Genomic DNA, 20,864 nt, shown 5'->3' with positions numbered 1-20,864 from the left:
CTGATAATATCAGCAGAAGGACCTTCAAGATGGCGGAGGAGTAAGAGGTGGAGATCACCTTTCTCCCCACAAATACATCAGAAGTATACCTACATGTGGAACAATTCCTATAGAACACCTACTGAACACTGGCAGAAGACCTCAGACTTCCCAAAAGATGCCCTCAGACGACCTACATGCAGAGGCAGGGCCAAATCCAAAGCTGAACCCCAGGAGCTGTGCGAACAAAGAAGAGAAAGGGAAATTTCTCCCAGCAGCCTCAGGAGCAGTGGATTAAATCTCCACAATCAACTTGATGTACCCTGCATCTCTGGAATACCTGTATAGACAACGAATCATCCCAAAATTGAGGCGGTGGACTTTGGGAGCAACTATAGACTTGGGGTTTGCTGTCTGCATCTAATTTGTTTTTGGTTTTATGTTTATTTTAGTTTAGTATTTAGAGCTTATTATCATTGGTAGATTTGTTTATTGATTTGGTTGCCCTCTTCCTTTATTTTAAAAGAAAAATATGTATTTTTTCCTTTTTCTCTTTTTGTGAGTGTGTATGTGTATGCTTCTTTGTATGATTTTGTCTGTATAACTTTACTTTTACCATTTGTCCTAGGGTTCTGTCTGTCCGGTTTTTTGTTTTTGTTTTTTTAGTATAGTTTTTAGCACTTGTTATCATTGGTGGATTTGTTTTTTGGTTTGGTTGCTCTCTTCTTTCTTTTTTTAAATACTTTTTAATTTTTTTATTCTTAATTTTTTTATTTTGTATTTTAATACCTTTCTTTCTTTCTTTCTTTCTTTCTTTCTTCCTTCTTTCCTTCCTTCCTTCCTTCCTTCCTTCCTTTCTCTCTTTCTTTCTCTCTCTCTCTCTCTCTCTCTCTCTTTCTCTCTTTCTCTCTTTCTTTCTTTTTCTCCCTTTTCTTCTGAGCCAAGTGGCTGACAGGGTCTTGGTGCTCCAGACTGGTCTCAGGGCTGAGCCTCTGAGGTGGGAGAGCCGAGTTCAGGACATTGGTCCACCACACCTCTCAGCCCCATGTAATATCAAACAGGGAAAGCTCTCCCAGAGATCTCCATCTCAACACCAGCACCCAGCTCCACTCAACAACCAGCAAGCTACAGTGATGGGCACCCTATACCAAGCAACTAGCAAGACAGGAACACAACCCCACCCGTTAGCAGAGAGGCAGCCTAAAATCATAATAAGTTCACAAACACCCCAAAACACACCACTGGACGCAGTCCTGCCCACCAGAAAGACAAGATCCAGCCTCATCCACCAGAACACAGGAACCAGTCCCCTCCACCAGGAAGACTACACAAACCACTGAACCAAACTTACCCACTGGGGGCAGACACCAAAAGCAACGGGAAATACGAACCTGCAGCCTGCAAAAAGGAGACCCCAAACACAGTAAGTTAAGCAAAATGAGAAGACAGAGAAATACACAGCAGATGAAGGAGCAAGGTAAAAACCCACCAGACCAAACAAATGAAGACAAAATAGGCAACCTACCTGAAAAAGAATTCAGAGTAATGATAGTAAAGATGATCCAAAATCTTGGAAACAGAATGGAGAAAATACAAGAAACATTTAACAAGGATCTAGAAGAACTAAAGAGCAAACAAACAATGATGAACAACACAATAAATGAAATTAAAAATTTACTAGAAGGAATCAATAGCAGAATAACTGAGGCAGAAGAACGGATAAGTGACCTGGACAATAAAATAGTGGAAATAACTACCACAAAACAGAATAAAGAAAAAAGAATGAAAAGAATTGAGACAGTTTCAGAGACCTCTGGGACAACATTAAAGGCACCAACATTCGAATTATAGGGGTCCCAGAAGAAGAAGAGAAAAAAAAAGGGTCTGAGAAAATATTTGAAGAGATTATAGTTGAAAACTTCCCTAATATGGGAAAGGAGATAGTCAAGTCCAGGAAGCGCAGAGAGTCCCATACAGGATAAATCCAAGGAGAAACATGCCAAGACACATATTTATCAAACTTTCAAAAATTAAACACAAAGAAAACATATTAAAAGCAGCAAGGGAAAAACAACAGTAACGCACAAGGGAATCCCCATAATGTTAAGAGCTGATCTTTCAGCAGAAACTCTGCAAGCCAGAAGGGACTGGCAGGACATATTTAAAGTGATGAAAGGGAAAACCCTACTACCAAGATGACTCTACCCAGCAAGGATCTCATTCAGTTTTGTTAGAGAAATTAAAACCTTTACAGACAAGCAAAAGCTAAGGGAATTCAGCAGCACCAAACCAGCTTTACAACAAATGTTAAAGGAACTTCTCTTGTCAGGAAACACAAGAGAAGGAAAAGACCTACAAAAACAAACTCAAAACAATTAAGAAAATGGGAATAGGAGCATACATATCAATAACTACCTTAAATGTAAATGAATTAAATGCTCCAACCAAAAGACATAGACTGGCTGAATGGATACAAAAACAAGACCCATATATATGCTGTCTACAAGAGACCCACTTCAGACCTAAAGACACATGCATATTGAAAGTGAGGGGATGGAAAAAGATATTCCATGCAAATGGAAATCAAAAGAAAGCAGGCGTAGCAGTTCCCATATCAGACAAAATAGACTTTAAAATAAAGACTATTACAGGAGACAAAGAAGGACACTACATAATGATCAAGGGATCAATCCAAGAAGAAAATATAACAATTGTAAATATTTATGCACCCAACAGAGGAGAACCTCAATACATAAGGCTAATGCTAACAGCCATAAAAGGAGAAATCGACAGTAACACAATAATAGTAGGGAACTGTAACACCCCACTTTCACCAGTGGACAGATCACCCAAAATGAAAATAAATAAGGAAACACAAGCCTTAAATGACACATTAAACAAGATGGACTTAATTGATATTTATAGGACATTCCATCCAAAAGCAACAGAATACACTTTCTTCTCAAGTGCTCATGGAACATTCTCCAGGATAGATCATATCTTGGGTCACCAATCAAGCCTTTGTAAATTTAAGAAAATTGAAATTGTATCAAGTATCTTTTCCAACCACAACACTATGAGACTAGATATCAGTTACAGGAAAAAAATCTGTAAAAAATACGAACACATGGAGGCTAAACAATGCACTACTAAATAACCAAGAGATCACTGAAGAAATAAAAAAATACCTAGAAACAAATGACAATGATAACACAACAATCCAAAACCTATGGGATGCAGCAAAAGCAGTTCTAAGAGGGAAGTTTATAGCAATGCAGTCCTACCTCAAGAAACATGAAACATCTCAAATAAACTGCCTAACCTCACACCTAAAGCAATTAGAGAAAGAAGAACAAAAAAACCCAAAGTTAGCAGAAAGAAAGAAATCATAAAGATCAGATCAGAAATAAATGAAAAAGAAATGAAGGAAACAATAGTAAAGATCAATAAAACTAAAAGCTGGTTCTTTGAGAAGATAAACAAAATTGATAAAACATTAGCCAGACTCATCAAGAAAAAAAGGGAGAAGACTCAAATCAATAGAATTAGAAATGAAAAAGAAGTAACAACTGACACTGCAGAAATACAAAGGATCATGAGAGATTACTACAAGCAACTATATGCCAATAAAATGGACAACTTGGAAGAAATGCACAAATTCTTAGAAAAGCACAACCCTCCAAGAGTGAACCAGGAAGAAATAGAAAATATGAACAGACCAATCACAAACACTGAAATTGAAATTGTGTTAAAAATCTTCCAACAAACAAAAGTCCAGGACCAGATGGCTTCACAGGCAAATTCTATCAAACTTTTAGAGAAGAGCTAACACCTATCTTTCTCAAACTCTTCCAAAATATAGCAGAGGGAGCAAGATTGTTTTGGTTTTCCTGGGTCCCTTGTATTTCCATATGAATATGAGGCTCTGCTTGTTGATTTCTGGGAGGAAAAAAAAAGCAGCTAGGATTTAGATGGGGATTGTGCTGAATCACTTCATCAGTTTGGGGAATATTGCCATTTTAATTATGTTAAGCATTTCAATTTGTGAACATAGGCTATCTTTCCATTTGTTTAAATCTTCTTTAATTTCTTTCAACAATGTTTTATAATTTCAAGTGTACAAGTCTTTTGTACACTGAATCACTTCTTTTGTTAAATTTTTTTCTAGGTAGCACATTGTTTTGAGTACTTATTTTCCTTCTGTTACAAGATACTATATGCCTGTCTTGTTCACTTCTTCACCCAGGCTTAAAGTGAGCCATTTCTCCAAGGAGCCCTGGTTCTGTATAATGGGTAATAGTATTTAGAAAACATTTTCAGCGTGCTCAGTGTGTTCTAAAATACTCATTGTAGAGAGGAAACTAAGGCTCTCTGAGTTTAAATATCTTGTTTGTTGGCCTTCTGCAGATACTATTGTCAACTAAAATGAGCCAGAATTGTTTGGAGAACACTGCATTTATGTTTGCAGCCAGAATAAATAAGACTGGTCTAGAATATATTATTGTTGTGAGAAAGCAAGAATACTTTCCAAGATGTTTAGAAGTACTGACAAAGATGCCAACTTCAAAGACCTTTTATTGACTGAATTTTGATAATTTAAATATGAAAAAGAAGACCATGATTATAATAACTAGAACTAGTTGAATCTGTAAAAAACCCTAAGTCCATGATGATGCTCAAAAAGAACAGATTGTGTTCCATAAAATCATACCTATATATGTCTGGGGATTTATGATCCCCAGTTACAAAATATACAAAAATATATACCTCATGGTTACTGGCTAAATAACTCATTAAGGATCAAGGAGTAGACTGTGGAGAAATGGATTTGTAACTGTGGTCCTTAGACCATGTTCAATATAAGAACCTCCCAAATACAAGTGTGGTTGAACATATGTTGAGGGAGCCTTCCAGGAAGTCTGGGGCCTAGTTCTGGACAAATGCTCAGGGAAGCTTGAGATTTGACCTATAACTCACCTACCTCTCAGTAAATTCCTCCATGCTAGATGTACCTGGTATACATATATCAGGTAGTTGGCAAACCCTTTCCAGAATCTCAAGCAGTGGGAGAAGTCAAGAAGCTATAACACTCCCCTCCTTCCAGAAGTATAAAGTAGGTGCTACTTATCCCTGGAAAAAACCGTCATTCTGTTTGGTTAGTATCACTGGCAACTGTGTATTTCCACGAGGATTCTAGGGACCCAGGATGCTGTAAAGGATGCAGTGTTCCCTAATTTCTATTTTTCCTATTTTAATGAAAACCATATAGTTCTTTTTGTGTTTATCTTTCCCAATCGAGACATTTATAGGAAAGAAAAAGTAGAGAATTTTGACAGCTGTTGAAGATTCTTTATGTACAATGTGAGTCTTTGGAACTAGCAATTAGAAGGTTACAATTTGTGCATTAAACTGGTAGAATAATATAAACTAACTAAATGATAATCCTTAAGTATATTCACAGTTGCTATACTCTTTGATCTTCAGCATTTTTGAAGTGTGTACCATAAATCCCATTGTTTGATTATAAGCACCTATATTTTTGAGCAAAATTACTATTACTATTTCCTGGCCAACCAGAAAACTATTCTCATATCATATACAAAAGTTTAGAATGTTTATTTATGGAAAATTAAATAGCAATATTCACTATAACATGATAATGATATATTAAAACAAAAAGGCAAAAGGCAAAGTGTTCCTGGGATGAGTGTGACGGGAAGAATTTTCAGGTCACTCTGAGGTCTGACAGCACGATTATATACTTGGACATTTCCTAAGTGAACCATTCTAAGAGGAGTTGAACAATATTAACATGCAATTGGGATTTGTTGTTTTATAAAATAATTTATTTTTATGACTACAAACTATATCCATGAGAAGTGGCTGTTAGTGAAGAAAATACATGGTGAAAGCCAATTAGCATAAGCATATCCAGTCTTTGATCTTAGTGATATATTTTCTTTACTATGTGAATGCTTTGTTTCTATTAGTTTGACCAATATCCTGAGTATCTCTGAGCAGATGTTCATGTTCACCTGTTGAGCAGGCCTCTGATGACTGCAGGAAGACTGGACAATTTTTTCTTTTGTCTAATTGGTGAAATCACCCCGTAAGTTCTAACTATGCTATCTGATTTGTCCTCTTCTTTTTAAAATTGGAACTTTTATCTCTGAATTATTTAAAAGGTATTATATTAATCATTTTAAAAAGGACTTAATGTAGCATCTTCTTGAATGGGTCAGTTTTTGATGTCCTATGTAGCTACCAAGTTTTTTCTATCTTAGTGTATATCTCTCCTTCATGTATTTTGTTTTTTTTTTTTTTTTTTGGAATGGCTCTTTGGGAGAATTAAAGTATTTTCCAAGAAAAGAAAATATTGGAGGTTGTGAGGAAATACGTATTCATATAACACCACTGCTGGGACTGGAAATTGGTACATTCTCCATCGAGGGTGATTTGGCAATAATTTGTCACAATTATGAAGCTTATACCTTTTGACGTGCCATTTTTAGGATTTTATTCTACAGATATGCCTGAACAAATGACGCATGTCCAGGGTTATTTACTGCATCACTGCTTATGATATCAAAAGTCTTGGAGTCACCTGCTGTTTATCAGTAGGGGATTGTTACCTGAATCATAGAACAGTTGTCAATTTTCTGAAACTCTAAAAAAAAAAAAGAATAAGACATTCTCTGTCAATAGGTTTTCCATTTAATATTTTCAGACTGGGTTGATCGCAAGTAACTGAAACTGCAGAAAACAAAATCACGGATGAGGGGGGACGACTGCATTTCTATCACAGGGTAGTAAGATGCAAACAGAAACAGAGGTGGTGTGTCAGCAAGGCTTCAACTGGTGGTTCAGAGACCACGAGGGGCTGGGAGTTCAGGGGGTGGGTAAGTGCAGGGAGTTAAGTCTCAAAGGGTGGGCAGGATTTGGAGAGGTGGCTGGAAGACGCTTGGGGCCGGGGCGTGGTGGGCTGGGTGGAGCAGCAGGTGGGAAGCAGTACAGTGAGGACAGGTTTGGAGAGCGGAGGGGGAGGGGTGGTACCAAGGAGCAGAAAGGCAAGGGAACGGGGTTTGGGGGGGGAGGGCAGATGCCTTGTGCCACCCCGCATCTGAGTAGGAGGGGGCTGGGCTGTGGAGCGGCAGGAGAGGACCCAGCACGAGAGGAACGTTTGAGTGGGGGCTTCTCTTGGTAAGGGAAGAGCAGGCACAGACCAAGCTGCCATATCTTCGTACACCCCGTGTATGTGGGGGCCCGTTGTGTGGCCAGTGTGAGGCTGCGTGCAGGGCCACCAGCTGGGGTGGAGGTGAGCCAGGCTTCCATTGCTGTCAGGTAACAGCTCATGGCCAACGAACAAGGCAGCAAATAAGCCAGAGCACTGCAGATTGGGGAACAGTAGGAAGGGACAAGAGAAGAGGGTATGAAAGAGTACGGGGTGTGCACATGGGGCCGGGGCCTTGTTGCATTGGGAAGTCTTTGCCAAACACGTTCCACATTTCAACTGAGAACGGAAAGACTGGCAGAGAATTCTAGGGGGAGGGAACAGTGCGTACTGAGGGAACAGTGTGTAGTGGGAAGAGCTGCGGGGTTGGGGGGTGGCTGAGGGGCTTGGGCTGGGAATGTGGAATAACTGGTGACTGGGGAGGCAGGTGGGGCTCATTCTGCAGGGCCTTTAGGCCACAGTGACTGGTGAGCAGGGAGTGACATGAGCTGGTGAGACTGGATTATACATGGGCAAAGGGGGGCAGGGCACCCGTGGGAAGACCGGAGTGTGGTCCAGGCCAGAGAGGTTGGAGGCCGGGGCTAGGCTGGGAGTGGGTGGGCGGACTGGAGATACTCGGTGTGGCTGGCAGGCGGGGAAGGGACCTGCTGCCCGTGAGGATGGAGGGAGGGGAGGAGCCCAAGCGCGACCCTGGGTTTCTGGCTGGCGGAGCGGGCGGCTGGTGGTGTGATTTGTGGAGGGGGCCACGCAGGCCCAGCCTGAGGAGGAAAGCCAGCTCCCAGCAGTGGACACTGTAGGCTCCAGGCGCCCACTGGACCTGCAGGGAGGGCAGAGGTGTCGTGTAGCAGCTGGTGGCACGAATGGGACTCAGTGCACAGGCGATATCTAGATAATGCTAGACAGTGAGAGTCACTGGGATTGCTTGCTGATGGAGTGACTGCAGGAAGAAGAGAGGAAGGCGGCGGCCCTGAGCCGCCAGGAGCAGTGGAGGGGGCTGAGGATGCAAGGCCGGGGAGGCGGAGGACAGACACAGCGTCTCGGGGGCCTCGGAGTGCTGTCTACCAGGGACCGTGTGCCCACGATGGGCCGGAAGGTGTGGGAGGGAAGTGAGAGAGAAGTGGGCTGATGGGCGTGGGAACGGGCCCTGACAGCTTGTTTGTTTGTTTTGCGGTACGTGGGCCCCTCACTGTTGTGGCCTCTCCCGTTGCGGAGCACAGGCTCCGGACGCGCAGGCTCAGCGGCCATGGCTCACGGGCCCAGCCGCTCCGCGGCATGTGGGATCTTCCCGGACCGGGGCACAAACCCGTGTCCCCTGCATCGGCAGGCGGACTCTCAACCACTGCGCCACCAGGGAAGCCCTGTTTGTTTGCTTAAAGAAAGGAAGAAAAGAAGGAAGTATCTGCTACAAACATGACCGAGGTAGCCTTTGTACGATCCGGGGGGTGGTCACAGGATGCTCGATCATCCTCTGGATTTTTATGTGGCTTTAGGGCAAAGGCCTGAGGAAGTGTAGACAGCCAGCCTCACCCCCGGGAGAGGTTCACCGGGAAGCAGGGGCACCAGGACGTTCTGGAACAGGTCCACGTAGACGGGGAGGAGCCTCTGGGGAGGGTGCAGGAGGGTAGGGCAGGCTGCAGGGGGACACCCTGGAGAAGGCAGGGCTGGGATGGGGGGACAGGGGAGGTGGGGAGGGGAGGGTGGGACCGAGGCAACAGGGCAGCCGGGCCTCGGCCTCAGGAAGTGGTTTGGGAACCTAAGAGCTGGTTTGCTGCTGGGCGAGTCTCTGTTTACTCAGCGGCTCTGTTTCGTGGGCCAAAATTAACAGCAAATGCCACAGTGAAATGACTGATTTGTGGACCAATTTAGCTGAAAGAAACCGCTGTCTTCATGTGTCTATTTAGAGCAGACGCCTCATGCTCTCATCCCACAGCTGCACTTGGCCCACACGTGGACTTGGTTTGACCTTGTATTAAGAGAAGAATTAGCTGTTGTTATTAACCGAGAGGGAGAGTCCTTTGTGAAAACCTTGACTTCCGGCTGCTCTGGACCGCCCTGGGGACGTGGGGACTCTGACTGATGTCCTGCAGAGCTGCAGGGGACAGTGGGTCACCACACACCCCGCCCTGCCCTTGCCTGGCCGCTGGGGGCACCTGCAGACCCCACCTGGGGCAGCACCTACGTGCCTGGGAGCTCTCCAGAGCGCTGGCACAAACCACCCATCTTCACATGCACAGAGGATTAAAACCCACAATCCTTCCTTCCCGCCCCACACTTTACTCTCTCACCCCACTACTGTAGGAGGCCCTGGCCCCAGGTCCAACAGGTCGCTTCTGGGTGGTTTGGCTGCGACTCCCCACTGTGGCCCTTCAGGGAGACCCCACCCCATCATTTTAGCCCCAGGTCTGGAATCTGAGCAGAGAGCTCCTGCAGGTCACACCCCTGCCTGGGGGTCAGGTGTCTCTGCTCCCCATTTACAGGGTTGCACAAAGCTAAGCCAGGCAGACACTCCTCAACACAAGCTGTGCTTTACAGCTGTGGGTGGTCTTCCTTCCCCATCATAGGATGGACTCCGGGACAACCCCTGCTTTTCAGGATCACAATTTGAATGAGATCGTGCCCTGGGACATGCCTTGTTCTGTGAATGGGGGAAGCCACCAATTTCTGAGCACCAGAACCTGCGCCACCCTTACAGCCTTCTTCTTCCAGAGCCAGAGACCTGTATCTAGGTAGTGTGTATTCAGGCCAGGGTCCACCCCTCTCCTGGAATGGGTTAGCAGGTGCTGAGTGGAGCCAGCCCTCCTGATGGTACCTTCCCCTGCCCCTACGTACAGCCTGGCCCAGAAACTTGCTTCTGGAAAGGTGTCCTCAGAGTCTGGGCCAGTGTTCCTTAAAGTGTATTATGGGGGAGGTTGTTAAAGATGCAGATATTTGGCAATTATGGGATGTGAGGAAATATTTACACATCATATATCTGATAAGGGATTAATATCCAGAATATATAAAGAACTCCTACAACTCAACAACAACAAAAATAAACAACCTGATTTAAAAAAGGGCAAAAGGGACTTCCCTGGTGGCGCAGTGGTTAAGAATCTACCTGCCAATGCAGGGGACATGGGTTCGAGCCCTGGTCTGGGAAGATCCCACGTGCCACGGAGAAACTAAGCCTGTGCACCACAACTACTGAGCCTGCGCTCTAGAGCCCGCGAGCCACAACTACTGAAGCCCGCATGCCTAGAGCCCATGCTCCGCAACAAGAGAAGCCACCTCAATGGGAAGCCTGTACACTGCAATGGAGAGTAGCCCCCACTCGCCGCAACTAGAGAAAGCCTGCGCACAGCAATGAAGACCAAATGCAGCCAAAATATAACTAACTAAATAAATAACTAAATAAATAGGGCAAAGGACTTGAATAAACATTTTCCAAAGAAGATATACGAACGGCCAACAGGTACATGAAAACATACTCAGCATCACTAATCATTAGAGAAATGCACAGTGAGATACCAGTTTACAGCATTTGGATGGCTACTATCAAAAGAAAATAAAAAACCCAGAAAATAACAAGTGTTGGTGAGGACATGGAGAAATTGGAACACTTGTGCACTATTGGTAGGATTTAAAAATGGTGCGTTTGCTGTGGGAAACAGTGTGATGGTTCCTCAAAATTTAAATATAGAATTAAATTAAATACAGAATTATCATATGACCCAGTAATTCCACCCCTGAGTATATACCCAAAAGAATTGAAAGCAGGGTCTTGAAGAGATATTTGTACAGCCATGTTCATAGCAGCGTGATTCACAATAGCTAAAAGGAGGATGCCACCCAAGTGTCTATCAGTGGATGGAAGTGTGGTCTATCCATACAAGGGAATATTATTTAGCCTTAAAAAAGGAAGGAAATTCTGACACCAGCTACACTATGCATGAACCTTGAGGACTTTATGTGAAGTGAAATAAGCCAGTCACAAAAGGACAAATACTGTCTAATTTCACTTATATGAGGTCCCTAGAGTTGTCTAATTCAGAGAGACAGAAAGTAGAAAGGTGGCTGCCAGGGGCTGGGGGAGGGGAAATGGGAAGTTAGTGTTTAATGGGGGCAGAGTTTCAGTTTGGGAAGATGAAAAAGCTCTGGAAATGGATGGTAGTGGTGGTTGCACAGCAATGTGAATGTACCTAATGCCAACGAACTGTACCCTGAAAAACGGTTACAATGCTAAATTTTACGTTATGTGTACTTGACCACAATTGAAAATAAAAATTAAAAAAACAGCAGAAAATCAAAACTACAATGAGATATCATCTCACACCGGTCAAAATGGCCATCATCAAAAAATCTACAAACAATAAATGCTGGAGAGGGTGTGGAGAAAAGGGAACCCTCTTGCTCTGTTGGTGGGGATGTAAATTGATACAGCCACTATGGAGAACAGTACGGAGGGTCCTTAAAAAACTTAAAATAGAACTACCATACGACCCAGCAATCCCACTACTGGGCATATACCCTGAGAAAACCATAATTCAAAAAGAGTCATGTACCAAAATGATCATTGCAGCTCTATTTACAATAGCCAGGACATGGAAGCAACCTAAGTGTCCATCAACAGATGAATGGATAAAGAAGATGTGGCACATATATACAATGGAATATTACTCAGCCATAAAAAGAAACAAAATTGAGTTATTTGTAGTGAGGTGGATGGACCTAGAGTCTGTCATACAGAGTGAGTAAGTCAGAAAGAGAAAAACAAATACTGTATGCTAACACATATATATGGAATTTTAAAAAAAAAAAAAAAGGTCATGAAGAACCTAGGGGCAAGACGGGAGTAAAGACGTAGATGTAGAGAATGGACTGGAGGACACGGGGAGGGGAAAGGGTAAGCTGGGACGAAGTGAGAGAGTGGCATGGACATATATACACGACCAGACATAAAATAGATAGCTAGTGGGAAGCAGCCGCATAGCACAGGGAGATCAGCTTGGTGCTTTGTGACCACCTAGAGGGGTGGGATAGGGAGGGTGGGAGGGAGGGAGACGCAAGAGGGAAGAGATATGGAGACATATGTATATGTATAACTGATTCACTTTGTTATAAAGCAGAAGCTAACACAGCATTGATATCCTGGAATGAAGGCCTCGTGGGACCAACTCACATCAGCTTATGCATATGATATCTACTTATGACATCTGCTTATGTCGGATATAACTCTAATAAAGATGTTAAAAAAAAAAACCTGCAGATATCCGGGCTCCACTCCAGGCCCTGGAATCAGAATTGGGGCCGAGGACTCTGTATTTTAACAAGCTTTTGAGCCCCACTGCCCGTGCTGCGCTCAGCTTCCTGCCCCTCCGTTTGGGTCTTTCCTCTCAAGGAACTGCATGTTCCAGTGTAGGAGAGACAGGTCAGAGGATATGCTTCTGAGGGTAGGCCTACCTCTGGACCCCGGGGAAGAAATCCGGGCTCACTCAGAATCTGCTGAGTGGGTGAAATGCTCTTGGACCTTTCTCGGCTGATGGGCGGGGGCCGGGGTTAGGGTGAGGCCAGTCAGGCACTCATGTTGGGGCACCGCAAATTCAGTGATTAAGGTAAATAACATTTCACACAACATTAAAAAAATAAAATCAATGCAAAAAAAATCCTTGGTGAACACAATATCAGTATTTTAAAGGCAGGCTGTGTTGTTGCTTGCTTTGTGACCTTGCAATATTGTGCAAAGGTCATTTCTGATCAGCTCAGAGTCCTGGGGCTGGGAGTCCCCTGGGTGGTTGTGTGAGGGTTGACAATGACATGCCAGCATGTAGGGCAGTGCCAGGCCTTATATATAGTCATGCTTTTTGATCGTAGTGTTCTTATCAAATTTCTCCCATGCAGTTCAAATCAGGGGAGCGTATTCTGAGGAGTGCCTATAGAGGGCGCGTTGGTCCTTCTCCCTTAGACTCCAACATGGCTGGCACCTGGCCCACAACAGTGGCTAGTGACCCTGGCAGGCTGACCCTCCTGCTGGCCACATGGCTGCTGGATGGCAGTGGTGAGGTCCATGTTGCGTGGACCTGGGCTCACAACCCAGAAGGCACATTCCTGGGGGCATGGGGACGGGGGCGGAGACGGGCCTGAGAGCCACCCTGGGTTCCTGTGACACAAAGAGGCTAGGGACTGCTGGCCTGGAGGATGGTCACTGCAAGTCCAGCAAAAAGGAAAGTCTTTTCAACAAATGGTGCTGGGAAAATTGGATATCCATATGGAAAAGGATGGATTTGGACTCCTATCTCATACTATATACAAAAATTAACTCAAAACAGACCAGTCCTAAATGTAAGAGCTAAAACCATCACACTCTTAGAAAAAAACATAGGGGTAAATCTTCACGACCTTGGTTTTAGCAATGGATTCATAGACTCATGCTTTTGTATAATACAATAATTGAAGAAATAGATAAACTGGATTTCATCAAAATTTAAATGTTTGTGCTTCAAAGGACACTATCAAGAGAGTGAAAGACAACCTACAAAATGAGAGAAAAATATTTGCAAATCATATATTTGGCAAGGGTCTAGTATCCAGAACATATTAAAAAGTCTCACGGGCTTCCCTGGTGACGCAGTGGTTGAGAGACCGCCTGCCGATGCAGGGGACACGGGTTCGTGCCCCGATCCGGGAAGATCCCGCATGCCGCGGAGCGGCTGGGCCCGTGAGCCATGGCCGCTGAGCCTGCGCGTCCGGAGCCTGTGCTCCGCAACGGGAGAGGCCACAGCAGTGAGAGGCCCGCGTACCGAAAAAAAAAAAAAAAAAAAAAAAAATGTCTCACAACTCAAAAACAAAAAGAGAAACAATCCAATTTTAAAAATGGGTGAAGGACTTGAATAGATATTTATCCAAGGCAGATGTACAAATGGCCAAACACATGAAAAGATGCTCAACATCACTAGTCATCAGGGAAGTGCAAATCAAAACCATTAAGTACCATTTCACCCCTACCAGGATGGCCATAATAAAAGAGCTTCCCAAAACAAAAGGAAGTATAGCTGACCATTGAACAACACTGGTTTGAACTGCACGGGTCCACTTACGTGAGGATTTTCTCAATGAATACAGTATCTGTATTTTCACTTTACAGATCTTTAACTGCATGTGGGGAAAAGTTTGTGTCTGATTGTAGATCATAATGTGTGGAATCAAAAGAACTAGGGTTTGAGTCCTGATTCTAGCCAGACTTCTTCATTTCCTGCCCTTGGGTGAATCATTTATCAATGTCTTTGTTTTTGAGGCAGAGATAGCAGTATGTGGATTTTCGACTGTGCTGGGGGGTCAGCACCTCTAACCCCCCACATTGTTCAAGGGTCAACTGTAATTAGTATTGTCAAGTATGTGGAGAAATTGGAACCCTCATACATTGCTGGTAGAAACGTTAAAATGATACGGCTGCTTTGGAAAAGAGGTTGGCAGTTCCTTAAAAAGTTAAATGTAGAATTACCATATGACCCAGTGGTTTCACTGCTAGGTAGATACCCCAAAGAATTGAAAACAGGTACTCAAAGAAGTACATGTACACTTGTGTTCGGAGTAGCACTATTCACAATAACCAAAAGGTGGAAATGGCTCAAAAGCCATTCAGGAAATGAATGGATAAGCCAACTGTGGTACATACATACAATGAGATTAGTATTCAGCCACAAAAAGGAACGAAGTACTGATACAGGCTACAATGTGCATGAACCTTGAAAATGTTATGTTGAGGGAGAGAAGCCAGACACAGTAATTCACCGTATGATTCCACTTAGATTAATGATTAACTAGAATAGATAAATCCATAGAGACAGAACACAAACTGGTGGTTTCCAAGAGGGTGGGGGAAACGGGAATGGGAAGAAGTCACTTAATGGGTTCAGCATTTTAATTTGTAGTGATGGAAATGTTCTGATCAGCTAGATAGAGGTGGTGGTGACGGCACAACATCGTGAATGTACTAAATACCACTGAGCTGTTCAGCTTAAAGTGGTTAATTTGATGTTATATGAATTTCATCTCAATAAATTATTTTTTAAACTTAAAACCATGTCAACCTCAAAGCAAAACAAGAGAGAAAAGAAAAGTAAAGGGGTGAGCATCACAAAAGTCAGGGTGTTTGTGGGAGAGGAGAGGAGAACCAGGGGGGTCCGAGTGGTAATACACAAGACTTGCTTTGTTATTCTTCTTTAAACTCTATGCAGATATACACTTCTTATAAATACTGTATTTCATGATAAAATATTTTAAAAGAATAAACAAAAGGAGGAGAGAGAAAAAGAATCACGTAGCAGGGGATAGATGCTTGGTTCAAGCTTCCCTTCCTCCCATTCACCAGCCCCTCCCTGGTTGCCTGGGAGCCTGGGGATGAAAACAGGGATCTGGGGGTCCCTCCCCAGTGCCTCTTCCTGGCTTGGCCAGCATCACCCGGACAACTTGCTTAGAAGGGCAAGTGAGTTGGGAAGGTGCTGTTTACAGGGACTCCCTGTAGTTGCCTGAGATCCCGATCTGGTTTTCAGTGGTGGGGAGGGTGCAGTCCTGTGCCCATGGAAGAGAGGGTGGCAGGACCAGGCCAGTCCCCCTGTGCCCACCTGGCCCCGGTGGGGGATGCCCTCTCCTTTTCAGGGGTGCTTTCAGTCCTTCCAACCCCTCCAGGTTCCTGTCCCCCGGGCTTCCTCTCCCAGGATTCTCGGGACCTGTGAGGATGCCCAGAGCATGGGTGGCATGTGTGAACACAGACCCAACCCGTAGACCTGTGAGGTGTCGGCTCCTGGGTAGCCAGCACTCCTATTCCCTCAGGGACTGTGGTGTGAACTGGGGCCCCCGGGGTGGGGAAGGGTACAGGATGCCACGCCATCAGGAGGCATGCCCGAGGCTGGCAGCTGAGAAGCCTGCCTGCCTGGGCTGTCCCTTGCCCCGCTGCCTCTTCGCTGTGACAACACTTAATACGTGATCCCATATCAATAAGAATTAGTGTAATCGTAATTGTACAAATAACAGAGTTAGGGTCTTCGCTGAGTGTTGTCTTCTGACCTCAGTCAAGGTGGTGCGGAGCTCGTTTGCTCACCTGCCCTCCAAGCCAGCCCTGCTGAAGGTGACACGGGCACCTCTCACCCACATACCACTCTATGCGCCAAACGGATGGGCTGGAACCACCGCCATGACAGCCACGGAGCTGGGCATTCAGGAACTCAGGAGTGTTTAGGCCAACCCTTAGGTTTTACTTCGGTTTTAAGGGGACTGAGGTCCAAATCCCAAGGCCAGTTGGTGGCCAGTTTGGCTGAGAGCCGGCGTCCCTCTCGCAGACCTCTGGCAGCATGTCTTTGGAAGGGAGTGGGACAGCATCTGTCGAGTCCAGTCACACACCCTTTGACCAGCACACCCGCTTCCAGGGACCTGTTATCTGGAAATACCTTGACGTGTACAAGGCCATATATGGGTGTTCGTTGCAGTATCTTTTGAACTGAGTGAAAAATTGGAAAGCACCAATTTTTTCTTCATCTACATCGGGGACTGGTTGAACCAATTATGATGGACTGTATCATGCACTTATTAAAAAGACTAAAATAGAACTCTAAGTTCTAAAGTGTAACTGTCTCTATTATGAACCGAAAAAAAGTTGTAGTAAGATCTTTCTGGTACTGTCCAGCTGTGCAAGAACCAACCTTGAGATGTAAACGTCTAGAATCCAACGTGGTAGCCATTGGCTACATGTGGCTTATTGGGCATCTGAAATCCAGCCCGGTCTGAGTTGAGATGCGCTGTGAGTTTAAAACAGCAAACTACCATTTGCTATGTCTAACATTAGACCTCAAAAAGAAAAGATGTTTGGCTGGATTTTGAAGACTTTGTATTCAAAAAACGACACAAAGTATCTCACTAATGTGCTTTTTATGTTGGCTACATATTGAAATGATCATATTGGGGATATATTGAGTTAAATATGTTTTTATATTAATTTCACTTATTTTGACATTGCTTCACCTCTTTTGGATGCAGCTACTCTACAATGTAAAATGATATCTGTGCCCCAGGTGATTGGGCAGCCCTAGTCCAGAATGACAGACATCAAACCACCAAGCGTGGTCAGCAGTGGGGAGTGGATTAGGAGAAGTATGTGAAGCAGGACCTATACTTGGCTCTTCCACATGGTTGTACAACTTTACATATTCATATATCACTTTTACAACGAGTAACAAACAAAATAGGATGCTGTTGTCATGCTCTCTGGCCGGCATGCTTTCTACCTCACCATGCCTGATGAATTTGCCCGCTCTGATGCCCTGTCTCCACGGAGGCCATGGTCCATGGAGAGAGGCCATCCGCTAATTCAGCATTACCTTTACCTTGGGGCATATCAAGCATGACCAACCCTTGGGGAACAGAAGTGGGACACTCTGTCCTCCCCATGTTCATGGAGAAGGCAGACCAGGGGGGTGACAGCCAGAAGCAGTGGCGGGGAGGCACCCAGCAACAAGAAGGCCCCAGCAGCTGCGGACGGGAGTTCTGTGGGCTGACATTAGCTAGTTTTCTTTAAGCATCTCTAGCATAATAAATGCATTCTTCCCCCCTCCTTGAATAGCAATTGAAGACACAGTTTCTGGAAAACGGAAAGATAAATTCTAGTAGGTGCTTTCTATGGGAGCCTAGGAAACTTGCTGCTGTGTGTGACGTGTGCGCCAGCCGTTTCCTGGACCCTGGTTGCTCCCAACGGATGCTGTCATTCATTCACTGACTGCTGAGTCTAACATTAAATCTAGAGAAAGAGGGGCAGGTAAGATCCTTCTATGTCTCAACGTATCCCTGGTGACTCTTTTTGGTTTTTTTAACATCTTTACTGGAGTATAACTGTTTTACAATGTTGTTAGTTTCTGCTGTATAACAAAGTGAATCAGAGACTGTCTTTTTAATGGAGGTGTTAAGATGTTGAACCCCATTAATCTCTAGGTCAGAGACTAGGTCCAATTAGTCCCCTGGTTGAGGGCTTCTATGTTCCCAGGTCCAGAACTTACACACACACACACACACACACACACACACACACACACACACATACAGAATTATAGGACATCTTGAAAACATTTTCAAACAAAGCAAAAGAGAATTTTCTAAAAATACCTAATGCTCCAAGTTGAGAGGATTGTAAGTTAATAGAAAGTCTGTTTTGTTTTCACTTAGTTCAGAATGACGACTAACCACTTATGATGCCGGAGCGTCATTCTGTGTCTTGTACTTATCAACTTTGCAAAGCAAATAAATGAGGTTGCAAAGAGCCAAACCAAACAAAATCCCAGACTTCTCCTGGAAAATAACCAATAAAACATAAACAATGACAGCAACACCCTCCACATTCATTGATGTTTCCAATTACAGTTTCTGGGGCCTAAAATACACGGCAGGGAGCGACCACTTTATGCTACAAATATCACTGCAAACGCCACGAATTAAAACTGCTGCGTGACGGTTTGCAAAATGTAATTTGGCGAACATTCCCAAAGACAACCCTTCCCAAAAATCAAGCCCATATTATTCAAGTCCACTCCCAGAGAGGCCTATCTCCCTTCTCAATTCCTCCCTAAATACTTGATTCAGACAGAGCAAATTTGTCTTGTCTTTTTTCTCCCGACCTCTCTCCCCTGTTTTATTCTCATCTCCTATCTCTGGTCAACCAGGAACAATTCCCGTGAATATTTTCATCCTTTCCCACATCCCCACTATTTCTGCTTATATTTGCTAAGGTTAAAAAAAAAAAAAGATACAACTTCTGGTAACAAAAGGAAGATGTATTTGTTATAGAATATTGTTAAAGTAAAAGAAAAAGAAATGTACAAAGGAATAAATAAACATCACGCATACAGCCTCCATCTAAAATATTGGCTAACATTTCAATGTATTCCTCGGCTTTTTCCTATAAATAGATTAGACGTGTCTGTGTGTATGTGTGTAATGAGAAATGTGATCATCCTACATTGTCGTTATGCATTCCTCTCTGTCATTTAAAAAGTGACTACATTACATCTCATCCTGTGGATAGACCATGATTTATGTGCCCAACCCTCGATTTGGGGCATTTGGATTGTTTCCTATGTGTGACTGTAGCGAACGACGCTCTAGAATGTTGGCTTATATTTACATTACTCCTTTAGGATTATTTCCTTAGGATGGATCCCTAGACATGAAACTGTTGGACTTGGGCACCTACTGCGGAACTGCCTTCCACAAACCAGCTCCCACTACCCATGGCAGTGAGAAGGAATCTCCAGCTCTCTTCACAGCCGAATCAGTCTTTCCCCTGAGGTTTTAACTAACGGTTAAAATATTGGCTGATAAACGCCAGGAACTTCAGCGCTCTCGGAGGCTCTCGGGAAGACTCACATTCTCCGGGAAGCAAGAGTGGAGGTGCTAGGGACTGAGAGGCCAGGACGCTGAGCCCTGGAGCTGGGGGCTTCTCAGCAGACCCCCGGCACCTGCATTTAGATGCTGAAGCCTGGTGATGGTCAGCTACAAGGGGCCTGTCCCCTCAGGGAGCATGGATTCATTGGTCATTCCCACAGGACCTTGTCCAGCCAGCCTGAGCTTACCCACATCGGAGCTTACCTGCCGCAGCAGCAGGGTGGAGAGGGTGCAGTCGGCCTCCTTCGGCCTCCTCCTCTGGCCAGGCAGGAGGATGGCTGAGGAGGGCCCACCCTTTAAGAGGGAACATCCGCAGGAAGAGCATGTGAGCCCCTATGCTGATCCCTCATGATCCCCATGAGGCTACGGTCTCGTGACCTTGCTCCCAGGCCTGGAAAGGAAACCACGGCCAAACCCACGCCAGGCTGCTCAATGGGGGATCCCACAAAAGCAGCCTTGGGATCTGGGGGGAGGGGAGGGGAGCGAGAGCTTTCCCTTTGAAGTGACCCTCCCCCAACCAGCCCTTCAGCTAGAAATGTCAGCACTATTTGCATAATTGAGACAATTGGACAAAATGGTTCTTTCAGAAGCCCCTCATCAGGTGGGCGGGTGCCCAGCCCTGGGGAGCTGGGGGAAGGCAGCACATGGCACTAATCATCACTAATCCTTTTCAGATCATCTGAAGCTGGACCAGAGGTTGAGGTGAACTCCAGTGCGAGGGCGGCGTGAGTCCCATGTGACTGTCATCCTTGTCTAGGCGCCCCTAAGACTCGCGGTCCCTACTCCATCAGCAGCCCGAGTGACCTGTATCCATAGTCACCCCAAAACCGCCCTAAGGAGAGCTTTTGGGGTTTGCTATAACGCATGGTTAAGCCAGTGATCAGTGAGCTTTCTCAGCCTGACAGGAAAGAAGAAATCCAAACGCTGAAATTCTCCCTTACGTGACCCTCCACGCAGGGGAGTCACCCACCCCAGCCTCCCACCTGTAAGTCTCCTCGGCCTGGGCTGCCTCCCTCATCACAGGAAGGGACAGAGGTGCAGACAGGTTGGACCCAAGGGCCGTTAGGGCAGTTCCCACTTTACAGATGAGGAGACTGAGGCTCATGTGAGTCACGTGGCTGCTTGCCCAGAGACCCTGTGAAGCGGGGAGGAGATTGACTGGCCCCGGCTGTCGTGTTCATCCCATAGAGCCCAGGGGCTGCAGCCTGAGCCTGGGACCAGTCCCCACCGCAAGCTGCAGGAGTTCGTACCC

General features: G+C 44.9%; 1 protein-coding gene across 3 annotated transcripts in view; it reads left to right on the top strand.

The window, feature by feature from the left end:
- FAN1 (FANCD2 and FANCI associated nuclease 1) overlaps positions 1-20,864 on the top strand; it is a 260,180-nt gene that overhangs the window by 170,268 nt on the left and 69,048 nt on the right. The window lies entirely within an intron of this gene.

The sequence above is a fragment of the Pseudorca crassidens genome, chromosome 1, assembly GCF_039906515.1.
Source record: "Pseudorca crassidens isolate mPseCra1 chromosome 1, mPseCra1.hap1, whole genome shotgun sequence".
Taxonomy (NCBI): domain Eukaryota; kingdom Metazoa; phylum Chordata; class Mammalia; order Artiodactyla; family Delphinidae; genus Pseudorca; species Pseudorca crassidens.
Note: the sequence above shows the minus strand (reverse complement) of the source record. Positions and strands in the feature narration are given on the sequence as shown.